We start from the raw sequence: 17,907 nt of genomic DNA, 5'->3' as shown, positions 1-17,907 counted from the left end.
CAGCCACTATTCTTCAGCAGTTTCCGCAGCTTCAGCCTTGAGGACAAGGCTAGTCTTAAGGGGGAGGGCATGTTAGGGTCCCACCCTAACCCCCTTATTTATGTCATGGGATCACGTCATAGTCAAGAGTCAATAAAGCCCATATTAATATTTGTAAGTGGTTAACCCGCAATTAATGATGGGACCACAGTTAGTTGCAAATGGGTCGTAGTATTAGATAGATGGTATTAATAAAACCCACGGTATTGGCCCGTGGTATTGCATGTATGAGTCATATATAAAGGATAGAGACTCCCTGCGAGGAGTATTGTGTCTTATTTTTGTAGTCGAGCTCTGCTCTATTGGAGGTTTCCCCCTCGAAGAGGCAAGTGAACATTACTCTCTGAATAATAAAATCACTGCTATTCTGTGTTCTGGGTATTTTTTCTTCGCATATTCTGTATTTGGGTATCATTTTGCAGGTTAAGAGCATAACAGACTCGTTATTTCCAAACACTTTAATGAGCTGGAATGCTCGACAATCTTTTCACATTTAACAAGTCTGGAAAGAGTTTAAATGAGACTCGTTTTTTGAGGAACGAGTGATGTATCTAGGTAGCAACTGGTTCCAGGTAAGTTTGGAACTTCTCAAGCACGACAGTGTAACGAGGGTGGCTAAGAGAATCACTTGTCGCAACTATTACTCAAAAGGGTAAATAATCAATTGGAGGCGTATGATCAGCTAAAAGAGTGGAGGTGATGGTAAGAACATGACCAAGTCTCAAAAGGCTGATAGTAATGTGATCACAAAGGTTATTTACCAAAGGTGGCTTCATTTTTTAATAAGCTTGAACTCTAGGGGAACATATGCTCATTGGAGGGTTTATTTTTTAACGAGCTTGAACCGTGGGGTAACACTGCTCGTTGGCGGGTTTATTTTTTAGCGAGCTTGAACCCTGCGGTAACACTGCTCATCGACGGGTTTATTTTTTAACGAGCTTGAACTCTGTCGTAACACTGCTCGTCTTCGGTTTCATGTGTACACAAGCTTAAAATGAAAAACTATGCTTGTTATAAGTTCGCATGCCCCCAGCATAATGACGCAAATCGAGGTTCATGCCCCCCAAGCCTCATTACATTCAACGCGGTGGTTGGAATGAAGGTTTACCTTCGAGATCTTTGAAAGACTCGACTTGGATTTTATGAGATCATTACAAAGACTTGATTTGGAAATGGAGTTGTTTCATTTTTTTAATGAGGTTGACACAGTAAAAGAACTATCCTCATAACCCTTGTTTCATTTTGTAACAAGGTCGACACAAGATAAGAACCGTCCTCAGTGACCCATAGTATCAAAATGGTCAAAGTTCTTCTTAATCTTTGATGATTTAGAATATATCAGATGACAGGTTTCCACTGTGGTCACTTCCGCCAGATTACTTGGAGGCAGGAGGGCAAAAGTACCCATTAACGAAGGGTCTTTTAGGAGACCTACTCCAACATTTTAAAGCGATTGATAAATTCTATGGATCAATGGAATGCTTGTAGTAACTTGTGAACTATTGGGGAAAAAGGTTAGTTGGTCAACGATTGTAATTCTTCCTTGGAAGGGAAATGCAATATTTTTAAAATATGTTGACACAACAGCAGCCATAGCATAAATCCAAGGCCTTCCTAGTAAGATATTGTAGTCAAGGTTTCCATCAATGACCTCGACCTCAATTTCTACTGTCTTGCCCCCCAGTTCAACTTGAAAGTTACTTAATATCCCATATGGCATGTATGTCCTTCCATCGAATGCTTTTAACGTCATTGATGATCATGACAAGGGTGGTGAGCCTAAATTTTTCTAGCAATTCATTGACATAATACAGGTAGATGCCCACTCATCAATAATTGTTTGATGAGCAGTTTTGTTGAGGGCTTTTACCTGTATAAGGAAAGCGAGCTGGGCCAGTAACTGAGGTTTGTATCCTTAATGATTAAAGGCCACAAGATTGGAATCCGCTGGATCAATCCCACCTATTGCTGATAACAAAGCCTGCTTTTGGGAGGGGCAATTCTGTAGTACTTCAAGTTTCGACATAGCGGATGGAAACTGAGCCAGATCCTCTACTATATTATAATTCTATGCTGCTCGGGCATGAGTATTAAATGTCGATTTATGTACTACTCCCTTTGGCAGCTTTATAGTTAATTCAGGAATGATGGGAGGCACAACTTCTGATGAATTTGTTGTCGAACTATTGGGTTGATCTGTAGCCTTGTTGTTCGACATTTGTGGATTCCAATAATCTTTATTTCTTGTCGATATCAAAGCATCATTTTGCTGTTTCGAGATGGATAACATAAGCACTTGGGATTTGGAAGCATGATTGGTAGCAACTAGGTTAGTTTCTGGGTTTGGAAATGGATTAGTCAACACCGCTAAGGTAGTTGAAGTCTTTAAAAATTTCACAACCTCAGCACGATGTGGACAATCTCTCATGAAATTCTCGTCGTTACATATTAAACACAGATAACAAGGTTTTTGTTTCCCAGCAGGGTTTCCAGAAGATTTCTTAGGAGTCGAATCTTCCTGTTTCTTCTTTTTTTTTTCCCTTTCTCCTTGCCCCCTGGTTGCTTTGGTTCTTTTCCCTTGTCAGATGACACGACATTAACCTCTGAGGCAAGAAGTTTATCATTTGCTTTTTGACTAGAAACTGCAAGGGCTTTACCAGTTTGGACCTTTGTGGTTTGCGTACTTGAGGTGCCAATCCTGCCATCGCTGGCATGAGAGTCCCTGTTTGATTTAGGAAGGGGAGGAACAGAAAATTCTGGTCTAAGCGTGTCAGGAATTTTTTCATAAAGCATGCCAGACTAAGTATAAATTAAGTCCAAATATTGTGCACGAGAAATCACTTGCTCTTCAGTGACAACTCCCCATTTCACCACATCTTCTGTAATAGAAGGTAATAATGACTTAATAAGCCACTCAGCTAGAAGCTAATCAAGAACATAGGTCTTTACCATTCGATGACATCGTCGCCACTCATGAATATGATCAGATATGTGAGTGGTTGTTGTCTACTTAAAGTTGGTAAGGAGTTTTGTTCCCGTCTCGTACCTTATGGGTAACTGAAAGTGGGTTAAAAAGGTAGTGGCAAGGGCGCTGAAGTTATCAAATAATGCTCTAAGAAATTCGATGTACCATTTCACTGCCAGACCAGTTAGAGTTCACTAAAAAAGGTGAAGCCTAATCGAATCATCATTCAGGGTGTTGGATGAACAACACAAATGAAAGGTCATTATGTGATTTGATGGATCTTTAGCTGAATTTCCATTAAATTTAGGAATATCTGACAGAAGTTTATGAGGAATTGCCGGCCACCAAGGCGCATAGGCAATCAGATCATTGGTTAACCGGTTCAAATCTGGTAGTTCCAGAGTTACTACGAAGGGCAACTGTTGATTCAGGTTTGGCGAAGCGTACCTAGGATAAGATGGGATCGCCTGAGTAGTGGGTCTTTGCATACCAGCATAATGTATCTGATGCTGATAACTTTGATAAGGTTGATGGACATAACCAGTATAGGATGGTTGTTGATAACCGCTTTGAAAATGCGGTTTTCCATTACCTAAAGCATCTTGTTGCTCAGGTCCTCAATAAACTTGCTAGAATTGGGGTTGTTGATATTGCACCAGCCATGGTTGTTGAACCATTTGTTGTTGCCCAATACTGGATGATTGACCAAGATGTGGAGTCATAACACTTGTTTGAGCCTGAGTTGTTCTGGTTAAGGAAACACTAATCTGAGATTGTGGTGGAGTCGTAGAGACAAGAGGTTGTTGTACTGCAACTTGAGAAATTTGAGGTTGACATACAACAGGCTGTGCTTGTACTTGCGATACAGTCACAATAGCAGGTGTAGTGGTAATATTTGACATGGGTTGGGTTGGTTGCATTGAATATACAACCCTTGTTTGTTGAGGCAGTATTGGTATCCAATCGTCGGATGTAATTCCAGTTTGACCTGAAATTTGTTGTGAGCTCTCATATGGTTGTTCACCAGGAGGGAACAATGAAAAAGCATATTGCCCCCCGTATGGTGGTAATCCAGTGTTCAAAGGATAGATGGGTCTTTGAATATTGGGTTGCCCAAATTGAAACTGGTATGCAGGATCAATTTGCTGAGCTTCAACATAAGAAATGCTAGATAGGGTCCCGGAAGAACCAATGGGAACAGACCATGTCATCGAAACAGTCCCTGGGTGGACTCCATCTAGTGATTGATAACTCGTTGGGATAGATGGTATACCATTGAACATCATAGGAGCGGTACCAGGAGGTTCTGCTGTGGCTGTATTGGATGACACAGTCCTAGATGTTGATGGTTGTTCAGACATATTCAGTCTATCCAAAATATTTCCTAGCGATTCGATAGGAACTTGTGATGAAGGATGATTGAAAGAACTAACTTCAGGAATAGAAGGATATAAGTGGATCCCAGCCCCAAAATGCAATGGATTGCTAGATGGAAGATCCTCTACAACCTCTTCTATAGCAATCAACCTAGGTGGAAGAGGTAGACCGTTAGGTCCGTAAAATATTTCTGGGGCCGAAGAAGGTATAGTTTCTGTAATGACAGATAATGGAGGGGTGACACCTTCTGAATTCTCGAAGCAACTCCCAGATGTTCAAGTGAGTGAACTTTAGTTTCTGGATCAGCTCTAAATGGAGCTGTTTCAGGTATTGAGGTGTCTACTGTTACACTAGGATCAGTTCTAATGTCCTCTCATAACTACGAAACTTCTTTTGTAAAGGCAGATGTACCAGAAATGATCAGAGTAACTGTACTCTTTGATGATGTTGAAACACAAGTTTCAAATAAACCAGGAGAGGTGGACTCAGCTAAACGAGACCGTTTTGCCCGGAATGGTTTCGTTTTTGGAGTCAAAGATGGTTGAATCACTAGGCTCCACAAACGACGGGGTTTTGATTGACTTTCTTCCACGATTGCGGATTACTTGATCAACTATAAATTTAAAAGGGGAAAATGTTATTCCCAATTAAATAAATTTTATGACGCTTTGACACACTTGCTTTTTCAATTTTTAAGAGTCGAGAAAAAGCTAAGGGCAACTCTAGTCGCCTTCGATTTTTAATGAATCCGAAGTGACAAGTGCTCAGATGGACCTTTTCTTTTAAGGAGTCGAAAAGGAATGAAAGTGACTACTCTAGAAATCTAGACAGTGGAATTACCAAACCAATCACAAAATTGCAATATACACCTTGGTGGTAAATTAAAGAGAAATTACCAAGGATTTTATGTACGGCAGTCAATCTTCCCGAATGTTGTTTTCAATGCATTGTAATCGATAGGACGGTAGACACGGCTTCCTAAAGATAAAGGATATCAGCCTATTGTGGTCTCTTAATATATACTCGATGGTACGGGGAGCACAAGTCCGTACTGGCACTTTTCGTATCAAAGAGGAGGAATCAACCAACCTACGATGAAAATGATAGTTACCAGGCTTTACAACGCCAGAATACATCTCTAGCCTAGACTTGTAGATGTTGTGCGTTAGGTTCCAAAGCATTTTTATGTTCATTGAGGTTTATTTTAGAGTTGATCTTTCTTAATAAGTTTGCCTTTCAAGGTTCACCGCGTGATGTAGATGTAAAATTCCTAAGTATGCAATCTAAAATGATAAACAGTCATTTGTTTCCTTTTAGCAATGAATATCCTAGCTACTAAGGAAAGAAGAGTATGATTCTTTCGACAGATAGCAGAGAGAACACACTAAATGCCCTTTTCCTAAAACGAAAGGAAGACTAAGACGACACTTTCAATTTCGAATGGAAAACTGCTTTCAACACTTCAAATATTGACAATTCAAATCAAATACAATGGAAAAAGTACAATTGACTATCTAAAAGAGGAAGATTTTACGACACTCTTTTTCTTGACTCAAAATGACAATTGTGACACTTTCGAATCAAAAGACGATAGTTCGATCAAGCTACTTTTTGCAGAGGGGGACTCTAAATGATGAAAAATACATAAAGAGACATTCACAATTCCTTATCAATGGAGGTTGAATAATGTAAAGGAAGAAGGCTTCAACAATGATATACTGATCATAAGCAACAAAACTACTGAATAGAGCTGAAAACAATGAAGAAAAAACCAAATTCTAGAGAGGGAAACAACCTCATTCAATCATCGCACCTGTCCTTAAGGGAAACAGGGATGCATCTCACCTGCGACACATGGGAGGTGCAATGAATCCAGACTGCCAATGAGAGACAGTGCGATGGTCCAGAGAATGAAACCAAGCTTGGATTTTGCTCAAAATTTGCAGCTAATTTTAGTGATTTCAGCTAAGCCATGATAGACAGTAAACACAAAGTATAGGGGTATGATCTTATGAGGTTATTGAGCTACCACCAGGGCACTTAGGATGTTTTCAAGTCAAATGTTCAGTTCATAAACCAACCCGGAGATTGACTCAAGCATCGTTGATCTAATTTGCAATTGCATAGCAAATGCAGTTTGAAGGCTAGCTAGCTTAACTTCAGGATCCGTCTATATTTTATAAAGCAAACAAATAGAAACAAACAAACAAACTATTCACTCCCTAGCGGAGTCACCATTTTGTTTCCAGGAAAACTAGTGTCGCTATTTGATGTGCTAGTCCCACTAAGACGGGTAGCTATCTTAGAAACAAACAATTCAAAGCAACTTGTGTTTTCCTTTATGGATGATAGATAAGAGAGAAGCAGAGAGCACCAACCTCAGTCTTTCACTTAGCTCCTTGCTTGTTTCCTCTCTCCTTTGATAGAGCTTCGCCACTCCTTTCTCACTTGTCCTGCTTCAAAGAACACCTGTAGAGGCAAAGCAGTAAAATACCATCAAAGCATAGAGATGTATAATACCATAAACAATGTAGAATCAGATGTACATTAACCATACAATTGCATTCACAAATACAAGATTTACAAGTGCACAAGTATATGGGGGAAAACTCAAATAACTTTATTGATAGAAGTAGAAGAGAGGATTACAACCCAGCTGTCTGATCTAGCATCATCCTCCCAGCATGAAAGCCCTCTTCACCTCATGAAAAGCAAGATCACCCAACAATACAATGTATCAAAGAGAAACCAACAACACTTCCTTACAAATTACAAAATTCTAGCCTCTAAATCTCTCAACTGAGGGATCTATATATAGATGTTTGTAGATGGGTGAGTCAGCTTCTGGGTTTTTGATTAGTGTCATTTCACTGATAGTTCTTGGTTCCACTTGGAGATTTCATGATCTCTTACTCATCCTTGGGCGAATTCAGAGAGGCAAGTGTCATAGGAAAAGTTTCTAGAAGATTCCCTGGGCATCCACTTAGAAAATTGTCTCTGCCATTTGTCCATTCTCGCTCATCACACCCTACAGAAGGCCTTTTCAGTATGCATCGCACCTCCCATGTGTAGTAGGTGAGATGCATCGCACCCTGACCATGGAGGAGGTGAGATGGTCTAGTTTTGGCCAATTCTGAGTGGTTTTTCAAGTGGAACTTTTGGGAAATGATGTAATCATTTAACCATGATCCTTTAGGGTGTGAAACAACAATTTTAGGGGTTTAAGAGCCCTTGGTTTATCGACATATGTGATTGGGGCTGCAGTGCCCAAATATGTCTATAACACTGGGATGTTGCCTTCATGCAACACTACTCGGGGGCTGAACAATGTTATTACCCAAATCCTTACTATTAACTTGATATTAGTCGATTAAGTTGGCTTATTTGTATGCTTTCATTTATACTTAACAATATTCACCATTCATACAAAAGCGCACAGTAATTAAACAGTATAATTGTAACTGATATCAAATAGGTAATAACACAAGAACAAATACACAAAATTCAGATAAAACTTCTCTTTATTATTCTTCTTCCTTGGTTATAGACTCGACTCCACTCTGCACACTCAACTGCAGGGGTCCACGCACTCAGCTGCAAAGCCTCTTCCTACTACTACGACCCAATATCCTTAGACTCTTGCTCTATGCTCGCTATCTTATTCTATCTATCAGATTCCATCGATTCTATTTCTTAGTTACTTTAAAACTTAGAGCCTCGCTCTATTTATACAATCCCATGGTCAGCGGACCATGGGTATGCCAACACTACATTCAAAACTTAAGGCAGATAATCCTATGACTCTAACATACAATTCGCGCTCCGCGCCCGCAATTCGTGGGGCTTTACAATAATATTACTCAAAACTTAGGCTTTGGACCCCAAAACATGCGGTGGGGGGGGATTCCATGCCCAACAATTACAAAGATTCATAAAAGAAAACAATTTATTTATAACTACATATTTAGCTATAAATTATCCAAATATACAACTATAGCCTTTGCCCTCTTACAAGTCACAATAAGGTTTCACAATGATCTCATAAAACACAGTCAACATGGGTATTACACAACTCAAGTTTATTGAAATGTGTAAACAAATAAATTATGTAATTGGCAAACAACATAAAAGTTATAAAGTAGATTAAACACATATAACACATATCTATTGAATGCCTCAAAAGTTAAAATAAAGAAAAAAAAGAGTAACTTAATATTCACTCTTCTTGATTGAATAATGCATGCATAAAAAATCTCGAGGAAATAAATCTTATGTAAAATGAAAGAAACTAAAAAATGTATTGAATAATGCTTCTTGCATTACTTAATGCATCTACATTCCATGTTACCTCATAATTGATATATGCCCCAATTCCTAGACCAATTACTCCATTGAGAATCACTTCATCAATGATATACATTCCAATTCCTAAACCAACACATTTATAGAATATGAATTAGAATATTATTCCTCCTTAAATCCTCAAGGATATAAACATCATTACCAATATGCTTGAATAACTTCACATATGCATAGCCATGAGATATCTTTCATATAACATTCAACCACTAACAAAAATGTAAACCAAGAGATATGTAATTAGAGATTTCAATATTTATTTAACATTTAAAAATAATTACTTACTATTATTAGAATATTTTTTTGTTTGAACAGAGTTCTCCCTTGATAATTAGTAACTTATTTTATTTTATTTTTAAGTTAAATTTTTTAGAGAAGTTTTAAAGTTTTTAGCAATAATTTTGAGACATATTAATTTATTGGAATTTCAAATTTAATACAAAATAACATTTTTTTTATTCCATTTTCTTATAATAAAAATTAATTTCTCTAAAATAAATGTGTTGCTTTGGTTTAAAAATGAAATTATTTCATGAATCTTAACATTTTTTTTTTTTTTCTAAAACCTTTTCAAAATATCAAAGCTTTCATTGCCTTATAATTATTTCTTATTTAGCCTATCCTACCAACTAACAAAATTATACTCTAGAAAATAATATGAAAAATACATTTAACCACATTCTTTTTTATTCTTTTTTTATGTCTACTTGACTTACAAAGATAACATATTACAAGCTAATTATCAACCCAAAGTTGTACTCAAATCTACAATTTCATGTCACAATCATTTCATGCCACAAACATGACACGAGTATAAAAAACAAATAACTACAGGTTGGGGTTTTTAATTTGCAAGAATGGTACAAAAGATTTATTGATTAGTTGAAACATAGAAAAAATATATCTAATTTATAAATTAACTCAAACACAATACATATTTATCTATTACATGCTTGAAATAATAAAATTAATATCTATTGAATGCTTGAAAAATTAATATAGAGGTAGAATAAGGAAAAAATTATTTTAATAGCTTAATTTCACTCTTTTCGATTGGAAAATGTATTCATGAAATTCTGAAGTAAAGAAACTACGGAGAAGAAACAATATCTAAAACTTTTATTGAACCATGCTTCATGGAGTGCTCAATTGGAAGACAAGAACGTGTAACGCACACTACCATGCTTCTACTTCCTAACTGAACTTGTTATCAATGGTTTGCTCAAGTTGATAGCCTCTCGGAATAGGTGCCTATGGACTCTTTGTTGTTTAAGATGAGCTAAGAGACAGCTCCAGCTAAGATGAAATATTTTCAAGACCAAATAACATAACATGAGAGGAATATCGTTGTCTTTGTCATGGTAATCATGTATAACAAATTGAGCTAATATCTCTGTTCTCGAACTCCATAGGAATCTGTCTGCATACCACCTCTGGATGCACCGACTTTCAAACTCTTGTTCCCAAAAAGTTGAAAAATACAGGACACACTAATTAATCGTTGACCACCCCTCGTAGGTCACCCTAATTTTATTCATTGAGATGCTTTGGGGAAATCAACTTATTCATTGAGATGCTTTGGGAGCGATGTAGATTGCCTCTGTACTCGGCCTTGCATGAATTCCAACGTCGGAACTCCCTCATCCTTCCTTGTTGTCCTGACGATCTCGATGAACTTATGATTCAACACGTGTTGAGAAACCCTATTTCTGCAAAGCGGAGAAATCTGCATTTAGATCACGCTCATACACTACTGTATTACTAATGAGTATAACATCATTAACCATGCCGTGCAGGTGAAATCATTGGCCGTTTAGGGTATTGCGGCGCGCGCATATATATATATATATATATATGTGGGGTTCAGAGAGGAATAAAATCACCGAATGTAACTCACGTTTTACAGATTATAAAATATTTTACAGTTTTAAAAAGTCTATAGGATTAGAGTCCGGTTGAGTCATTCATAATGTTTTAGTTGCACAGCCCTTTGATTAGTGGCTGGTGAACGTGGTACCCACTGTTGCTTAAACGAATGTTCTTTCTCCAGAGCTCAAATAATGTTACGCTGCAAGTCCAAAGTTGACAGGAGCTGTATCGCACGAGTTTAGTGCAAATTCAAGATTTCCGACAAATGCTGAATCAGAACTGAAGCCGCACATTGTTACTCGCACATTACTTCAAGCTCATGTCAGATGCTTTAATGGTAGTCGTTTCATCGAAGATTCCAGGGACTTTAATGTGAAGATTTTTAAAGATAGTTAAACGATTAAATTTGGGTTTTCAACGTAATAGGTATCAAAATATTTCCGCTCCTTCATTTAAAACTCAAAATACTGTAATTTATAAAGAGATGAAATTGGAGTTTATTGCTCTATATATATATATAAAGAACAAAATTCAGTTCGTATTTAATTTATGAATCTATTTAGAACAAAATTCAATTCATATTTAATTTATGAATCTTTTAATTTCTATTATTTGTTTAATTGAAAAGTATATATTTATAATGACACCGTAAAATATGTTTCTTTTAATTTAGAAATTTGTATCAAATTTTAAACAACATCTATTAATGTGGTAATTAACATCATAATAATAATTATAGATTTACAGTAATGGCTTTCTATTTAAGAAGTACTTTTACTTGTAACTTGTTTTTCAAGCCAATTAAAATAAAATTCAAATTAAGTCACATTTTTTATAGTTTTTTTTTTTTTTAAATTTACTGTATTAAAAGACTTTTTTATTAGATTTTATAAATATGAAATGTCCAAAATTTTAAGAAAACATTCTATCTATTTTTATTAAACAAAATAAGTATTTTTATGAAGACAATATCTAATCATTGATAATAAGTATAGATTAAATGAGATATAATTAAAACTTCCAATGTTTTTTGAACTTTTCAAAATTCCAACATTCTCTTTCTAGTAAAACTTGTTCAAATATCATGTATTCTTTCATGGCCAAAGGATCATTTCTTGTTTAAAGCAACTTGCCAACTAATAAAGATTACATTTGGGACAAAACATATGATGTTCAAGTTCCTTCCAAGTAAAAGGGGAAAGCATATGATGTTCAATATACCACAATTATTTCTTGTCAAATTAAATCTTAAATATGTGCATTGAATAGTTAAAAGATAGTATGAAAATTGTTTACCTCTAATGTAGTGATGATAAAAGTTATGGTCATAATCACATTCTTTCTATATCTACTTACATAATAAGATGACATAATACAAGGTAACTATCAACATAAAGTTGTAGTCAAATGTGTAAGTTCATACCTCAATTATCTCACAAACAAAAATACACGAAATACATAACTACATCCCAAGTTTCTTTAACTGTGAGAAAAAATAACTTTGTAATATAAAAATTACAAAAAAAATATAAAATAATTTAAACACATATAAAGCATATCTATAGAATTATTGAAAAGCTAAAATAAGAAAGAAAGAAAAAGTAATAGCTTAATATTCATTCTTTTGGATTGAACAATGTATGCATAAAAATTCTTAAGGAAAGAAGGATTATGATAAAAGAAAAAACTTAAAACTTGTATTGAATAATGCTTCTTGCTTCTTGCACTACTCAATACATTTTACCATGCTTCTCCATTCAATTTTACTTCATAAGTGATATATACTCCAATTTCTAGAACAACTCATTTAGATGATATCAATTACAAGATTATTCTTAATTAAATGTTCACGGAAATAAACAATATTTTTAATATGTTTCTCCATGAAATATTCTCGATTCTTACAATATTCAACCACTAATAAAATTGGGAAGTAAGAAATACATAATTTTAAATTTCAATGTTTATTTAAACTTCCAAAAATTAAAAACTTACTATTATTAGAATAAATTTCTATTTGGCATCACTTCACTTGATATTTGGTAACTTATTTCTTATTTTAAATTTAGATTTTTTAGAAAAGTTTTAAAGTTTTCAAGAATAATTTTGGATATTAAAGCATTGAAATTTCAAATTTAATAATGATTAGCATCATTTATATTCTATTGTCTTGTAGTAAAAATCATTTTTTGTAAAACAAATGTCATAGTTTGCTTTAAAAATTTAATTATCAAAAATTATAGTATGACTTCTAACATCTTCTTGAGAAAAACCTTCACAAAATATCATGTTTCCTATTTTCTATTTAAAACATCCAACTAATTAGAAAAATTATACTGGAAAAAGCATGATATTCAAGTGCCACCCTTGTTTCTTGTTAACTTAAATCTTAGATATATACATTAAAAAATAGTATTAAAATAATTCATCTCTAATAAACAAATGAAAAAGGATAAATCAGCTTTATGGTTTTATCCATATTTTTTTGAATGTCACTTAACTCAGAAAGATAACATACTATAGAATAATTATCAATATGAAATTGTAGTAAAATATACACCTTCATGCCTCAATCATCTGAGCTTAGAATTTTCTTAATGTGAGGAAAATAAATTTTGTAAATTGCACTCGTATAAAAGAGTTATAAATTCACATAAACACAGAAAGAATATCAATTGAATATTTGAAACATTAAAATAAAGAAGTAAATAGGCTAATACCTTTATATTACTATTCTGAATGCCTGAAAAACTGAAATATGGGAAAAAAATATGGGAATAGCTTAATATCACTATTTTGAATGGCTGAAAAGTTAAAATAAAGAAATCATATGTTAATGGCTTTCTGGATTGCGAAATGTATCCATGAAAATTCTAGAGAAAAGAAAGCTTCTAACAAAAAACAGTACCTAAAACTTGTATTGAACCATGCTTCCTCCACGAAAGAAAGCTTCTGACAAAAAACAGTACCTAAAACTTGTATTGAACAATACTTCAATACTGCAAACAAAAACTGGTAACACACATTGTACCATGCTTATCCATTCAGTTCTACTTCCTGACCAATCTTTTCATCCATGGTGTAGCCTCTCCCCATAGGTGGCTATGGACTCCTTTGTCCAGATTAGCTAAGACACAAGTCAAGCTGAGATGGGATGTTTTCAAGAGCAAATAACATAACGTGAGGAATATCCTTGACATGGTGGTCATGTAGAACATACTGAGCAAATATGTTTGGTCTAGAACTCCTCCTTATGAATCTGCTTGCATTTCCACTTCTAGATGCATCAACTTTGAAACCCTTATCCTTAACAATTTGAATAGGAGAACCCGACACTAATTCATTTTCGGCCACCCCTAGTAAGTCACCTGAATTTCCTTCATTGGATATAGAAGATATGGGGAAAATAAAGTTATTCATTGAGGTTCTTTTGGAGCGATATAAAATACCTGTGTACTCCAAAAAAAATGTACCTGCCTGCATGAATTCCAATGTCCAAACTCCCCAATCCCTCCTCGGTGTCCTGAAGATCTCCATCTTATGTTTCGACCCCTTTTGAGAAACCCTATTTGTGCAAGTTGGTGGGCATCTGCAATTAGGACCGCACTCATACACTACTGTCTTAGGTTTAATGAGTATCCCATCGGTTCTGTAAGGGAATTTCCCTCCATTTCTTCTAGCACAGAGGCAGTTTTCAGTATCAGTACATTCACTGGTGCAACAACATCCTTCTGGCAGCTCTGGTTTAGGGAAGAAATACGGATATTTCACTGTAAGGAGATATTCGAAATCATCAATAATGTAGACATTGTCTACGGAATTAACGACTGGTATAGAAAATTTGTGTTGTCCTAACGCAATATCTTCCTTGATTACACCGATTTTCTTACCATGGGGACCAGCCATAGAAACCAGAGGAGGTTGATCTCCTTTCCGCCTTAGTCTGAATTTGTACACCAGATATCCCGCTCGTCCTTTTTCTAACCAGGAATGCTCTACATTGTAGAGCCCGTCATACCTATACCCACAAGGCAATTCTTCGCATGATCGGATTAATCTAACGGGCTGTTTTTTCCTCCAGCTATTCCGTAGGGCTGCATTAGCGGGAGTGAGAAGCTGGTCATAAACCTGTTCTGTTTCTTTCTCTGGTTATCATTCCTCCCACCATGGCCTGCGTATATTATTACATCTCCATTGTCAATATTGTCCTTAAAACCACCGGAAGCAACAACGCTGGTAGCGAATGGCACCGCGTGACCTGTTTCTTCTGGCTTTAGATAGTATATACCTGCCTCAACAGGTCTATGCAATCCTATAATACTCAACAGCCTTCGGGATTGAAATACATCTCCAACTTCGACTCTAGGAACAGGACCTATATGATTCCTGCAAAGATTTCGGCAAAGAAATTTAAATTTCTCTGATGCATAGTCGAAAACCCTTATGATTTTTGGGTCATTCTCTTTACCCAATCTTTTCTGATGATATGTCAGTCTCTGCGCAAAATCGTGAAACATGGATACCACTAACCTCCTTTCATGGGCCTCTTTGTAGGAAACATCTTTAACCTCTCTACCGTTCAATTTGGCACTAAATGTTTCCTCTGCTTCATTTTTCCCTTTCCGTTTGCGCGCGGCCTCATCACCTCGACTCTGTGTGGTCAAACTCCGATTTTCCTCTGGAAACTCAAGGTCCAGTTCATTGACAGGGGCATGAGCTTGGATGTCTCCTAAATGTCTAGCTCGCATCTGTTACACCCGTTGTCTGTGATATTCCAAATATTCATGTTTTTTCCTTCTTGCAGTCTCATGGGCGTCTGCTCCACCTTTGATAACCCTTTTTGCAGTGCCCTCGGCGTGTGCCCCAGCTTTGACAACCCATTTTGCATTCCCCTCGTCTGCCCCACCTTTGACAGCCGGGCATTCAGTAGGTAGTCCAGATCAACTGTCCTCAACCCTTGAAGTCCGCTCTGTTCGTTGAGCCATGGCGTGAGGAGACATGCATCCAATTCCAGCCAAAGGTTGCAATTCTTTGATTAAACTACAGCCACTGTATAGTGTGAAGTACCTACTGCAGAATTGAAATCATTGGCTATTCAGAGGGATTGTAACTCAGAATATAATAGTTATTATAAATATAATTTAGGGTTTGAAGAGTCCTTACCGTTAGCGTGCAGTACAAAAGGTAAAAATGAAATGACGACTATTTAAGGGACTGTAATAACATTTTACTTACTGGTGAGTCCTGTGACTGGTGAACGCAGTTTGGACTGTTGCTTGAACGAGCGTTCCTTCTCCATAGCTCAAATAATGTCCAAAAACGTTTGGCAAAAGTCCACTGTTGACAGAAACCCAATCGCAGTAGTTGGCCGCAAGTCAAGGTCAGGGTTTACAACAGAACCTGAACCAGAACTAAAGCCCCATATTGCTACTTGCAAATTGCTGCAAGTTTAGGTAATCCGGTTTGCTTTATTCGTAGTTTCATGGAACATTCGAGTATCTTTCGTTTAAGATTAGTTATCATTAGAAACAGTTAAATTATTAAATGTGAGTTGTCCATGTAATGTAATAGTGTGATAAAAATTGGGCTTTCCCACTAAAATTGTGTACCTAATTTTCAAAAACAACATTTATCAATGTGATTAACAAAATTATTAGGGATTTAAGAGCTGGGTAAAAAATGGTATTGAGGTTTTGTCGTTTGCCAAAACCATTTTTTAAATATATGAAACTAATATGATATTTGTTAATGAGATTTAGGGAAAAAAAATTATTAGTTTTTAAGTTTTTCAATTAAATTTTATATTATATTTATAAGTTTAATGGAAAAAAAAAAAAAAAAATTCAATAAAAGGTCGGCGGAGGCGGCTGGTTGGTAAAGTCTGACTCGTCATGACGGTGAGGTCCTGTGCTCAAACCCGAGCGAGGGCGTTGACTAGTCGCGGGAAAGCTTACCTGGGCCAAGCCCGTCCACCTTTTAAGGTCGGCGGAGGCGGCTGGTTGGTAAAGTCGGACTCGTCATGACGGTGAGGTCCTGTGCTCAAACCCAAGTGAGGGCATTGACTAGTCGCGGGAAAGCTTACCTGGGCCAAGCCCGTCCACCTTTTAAGGTCGGTGGAGGCGGCTCGTTGGTAAAGTCGGACTCGTCATGACGGTGAGGTCCTGTGCTCAAACCCGAGCGAGGGCGTTGACTAGTCGCAGGAAAGCTTACCTGGGCCAAGCCCGTCCACCTTTTTTTTGGAGAGTATACTATGCACGAGAGTGAGTGGTCGTTCGAGGGCGAGCCGAGGGCGAAACTAGGGTTCCTGATGTGTTGATCCCGTTGCAGGGCTGGAAGTGGTCATCGCTCGTCTCGCAGCACTGTTTCGAAAAGGTCAAGAGCTGACCGACCAGATGGGAGCAGAGGGGTCCAGTGGGACCCCTACTTTCAAACAGATAATCATGCAGAAGCAGAGGCAAAATAAGAAGGAAGGGGTCAGGATTTCTGGGCTTGACAATAACAAGCAGAATGACAGGAGGAATAAGGAGAAAATACAAGGGGAAACTGACAAGCCAGACAGCACAACGGAAGGCAAAGGCAATGTAGATGAAAGCCTGACAGGAACTAAAGACAAAATCGCCTCAATAATTAAATCATCAGAAAACGAGGAGCGACAAGGAGGAGAAGACAGGGAGCAAATAGATAATAGGCAAGGAAAGCCGGAAAAGGAGGGGGAGACAAGCACAAGCCCCAATAGATACTCTTCATCAAATGGGGTCTGCAAATCAAAAAAGACCAATAACCTCAGGGTAGTAATAACTGAACCAGAGATTCAGGCATACAGAGAGCACATGGCAGAACATGCTGTCATTTGCAAATTTATGGGCATTTGGCCATCTGAGAGGACTCTTTGTCATTGGATCAGACAACAATGGAAGCCGAGGGGGGATGTTAAACTTCATTTGGGAGCCAAGGGATTCTTCACAGTTGTATTTTCCAACCTAGAAGACAAGGATAGAATTTTTGAGGGTGGCCCATACTTTCTGGCTTCAGCTGGTCTGTACATGCGACCATGGAAACCAAACTTCGCCCCAGAGAAAGAATCTTTTACTCAAGTCCCAGTCTGGATTCGTTTGTTCTCTCTCCCAATAGATTATTGGGGTCTAAATGCCTTGAAACAAATTGGTGACCAGTTGGGAACATTCATCAAGGCCTCGGAAGCAACATTACAAAAGAGATACACATCTTACGCCAGAATCTGTGTTGAAATGGACGTTTCTGGGGCACTGCATGAGGGGCTCTGGCTGGAATATAGGGAC

At 36.9% G+C, this 17,907-nt stretch overlaps 1 pseudogene across 1 annotated transcript; it reads right to left on the bottom strand.

The window, feature by feature from the left end:
* Window positions 1-13,354: 13,354 nt before the first annotated feature.
* Window positions 13,355-16,034, bottom strand: LOC149254174 (histone-lysine N-methyltransferase, H3 lysine-9 specific SUVH5-like; annotated as a pseudogene). The gene is made up of 2 exons (XR_016266268.1): window positions 15,845-16,034; window positions 13,355-15,679 (listed from the first exon to the last, which is right to left on the bottom strand). The product of XR_016266268.1 is annotated as a histone-lysine N-methyltransferase, H3 lysine-9 specific SUVH5-like (transcript).
* Between the last annotated feature and the right edge of the window lie 1,873 nt (window positions 16,035-17,907).

The sequence above is a fragment of the Pinus tabuliformis genome, chromosome 7, assembly GCF_031772625.1.
Source record: "Pinus tabuliformis cultivar Carrire ecotype Pingquan chromosome 7, CPIR1, whole genome shotgun sequence".
Classification (NCBI taxonomy): domain Eukaryota; kingdom Viridiplantae; phylum Streptophyta; class Pinopsida; order Pinales; family Pinaceae; genus Pinus; species Pinus tabuliformis.
The sequence above is the reverse complement of the archived record's forward strand: the minus strand, read 5'-3'. Positions and strand labels throughout refer to the sequence as shown.